The sequence below is a fragment of the Xenia sp. Carnegie-2017 genome, unplaced genomic scaffold, assembly GCF_021976095.1.
Source record: "Xenia sp. Carnegie-2017 unplaced genomic scaffold, XeniaSp_v1 HiC_scaffold_6, whole genome shotgun sequence".
Taxonomy (NCBI): Eukaryota; Metazoa; Cnidaria; class Anthozoa; order Malacalcyonacea; family Xeniidae; genus Xenia; species Xenia sp. Carnegie-2017.
Window position 1 is genome coordinate 7,986,718 of NW_025813526.1, and position 2,492 is coordinate 7,989,209.

At 31.3% G+C, this 2,492-nt stretch overlaps 1 long non-coding RNA gene across 1 annotated transcript; it reads left to right on the forward strand.

Moving 5' to 3' along the window:
- The first annotated feature begins 725 nt into the window (after window positions 1-725).
- Window positions 726-1,229, forward strand: LOC124458270. The gene is made up of 2 exons (XR_006953110.1): window positions 726-951; window positions 1,006-1,229. It is a non-coding gene; the product is annotated as an uncharacterized LOC124458270 (long non-coding RNA).
- Window positions 1,230-2,492: the final 1,263 nt, after the last annotated feature.

Sequence of the window (2,492 nt, forward strand, 5' to 3'; positions counted from 1 at the left end):
GTGCTGCCCATAGACTAAATCTAGTATTATGTCAAGCTGCATCCTCCATCTCACCTGTTAAGATTTTCTTTGTTAATATTAGTGCTTTCTGCACCTTTACTAGCAATTCCCCAAAGAAAAGCTTTACTATCATCCCATAGGCTTGAGTTTCCTAGTCCTGGTGACACAAGATGGTATTATAGGGCTCATGTCATCAATGTCTTGCATTCTAACTATGAGAAACTGATAGACATATTTGAAAATCTTACTGATAATCCAATAGGTTGGGATGATGAAACGTTAAGTAAGGTTACTGGTTTACTTGGCTACCTTAATGGCTTCTTGTTTTGTTTCTTGGTACATGTTTTCCAGAAAATTCTTGAGCAGTCATCCATACTTTATTCTATCTTGCAAGACAAGGACACTGTTGAATAAGTGGGACCACCAGTAACCAGGTATGACCAACGGCATAATTACAAACAAATGTATTTTTTAATTCTTGACACAATTGTGACTATGCTGACTGAGCGATTTCAGGATATGGAGCGTTTTAGATTTTTGACCTTGTTTACCCTAGGGTGTTTAAGATGTGGAAAGGTGAAGTGCCCTCAGAAAAGATAATCTTCTAAAGGAGGTTTATGGTGATATGTTTGACATACCAATGCTAGTTAGCCAACTTTGTTTTATTTACAGAGATAAAGACTTTCACTGTGATTCATGCGATGAATTATTGAAATATATTTTCAGTTCCATTATCAATGTAGTATTCCAGAAATTGTAAAACTGTTAAAGATAAATGGGGTTTTGTCAATTACAAGTGCTTCAGTTGAGAGGTCATTTTATTGTTTGAAGAGGGTAAAAAATTATCTTAGAAATACTATGAGCCAAGGACGTTTTAGTTCTCTTTGCAGGATTTCCATTCACAAAGACATACTGTCAGAGAAAGAAGACGCCAACACATTGCATGATGAGGTAGTAAAGAAGTTCATTGAAAAACCACGAAGACTTGCTTTCTTATACAAATAGGTATTCATATATGGCTGATAGCAAGCTGATGATGTCTTACGTCCATGGCATGTGAGAATTTTTCCGGGAACTTTTTAATGCAGTCAATGATGATTGTCATTTCAGCACGACAATTTCATCACAACTTTTGATAGTTGTTGATGACAAATCTGAGCCTTTTTCGGTTCTTTTGTCAAAGTTTCTTTACAAGATGTACATAGGTATCTATTTATGTATGTAGTGTTGAGAAAATAAATCACATATCTGCAACTATTTTTGAATTGTTTCTCTGCTTTACTATAAGATCCTTCGGCAATTTAAATTAACCAAAATGGTTCTATTTCCTGCATGAATATCACGCATTTGCTTTCTAAGATAGCCGTTTCCGACGTTCTAGGGAGTCTAAATTCGGAAAATTTTATCGCTCGGCGCCAACCATGGTGGCGCCTCGTGAGCCCGACCAAATGTTTTTTGCTAGCTACGCCACTGAGAAAAAGTATCACCATTAATGCCTTTTTTAGGGTTTTTATCTGGGGGTATAACAACCGTTAAACATGTTTACGAACATAAAAATAATAAACAGGATATAAAATCTGAGGAATAATATAAATGAGCTTATTTTATGGGCATGATAAAACAGATATTAATGTAAATATACAAGGATCTGTAGATAAAACACATCTATCAGATAACCACTACACTAAAACTCAAGTTAATAATAAATTTAATGACTACTATACTAAAACACAAGCTGATGGTAAGTATGCTTTGACTTCTAATTTACTAAAATATTATACTAAAACACAAGCTGATAATAAATATGTTTTTTGTTTCAAGATTAATAACTATTATACAAAGAATGAAACAAATGGTAAGTATGCTTTAAGTTCTAATTTAAATAAATATTACACAAAGAGTGAAACAGATGGTAAGTATGCTTTAAATTCTAATTTAACTAACTATTATACTAAAACACAAGCTGATGGTAAGTATGCTTTGACTTTTAATTTAAATAACTATTATACTAAAACACAAGCTGATGGTAAGTATGCTTTGACTTCTAATTTAAATAACTATTATACGAAAACACAAGCTGATGGTAAGTATGCTTTGACTTCTAATTTAAATAACTATTATACTAAAACACAAGCTGATGGTAAGTATGCTTTGACTTCTAATTTAACTAACTATTATACAAAAAATGAGATTGATAGCAGAGTAAATGGTAAGTAGTATACCATAGCAATCAATTAAATTATAAAAATTTTAATAGCCGACAAGATACTGTCGGAATTTATTTTAATAATATTAAATTTATTGAATTTACACTTTTATTAATAAATCCGTCAGATAACTCTAAAACAATTGAATTAGATATGATGGCAGATAAGATTAAAAAAAAAATTTATTATTAAACTAACAAATGATAATGAAAAAAAGATAGTTAATGCATTACTAGATTTATATTACGTATACTGTGTTGATGACGATTTAAAATATATTTATAT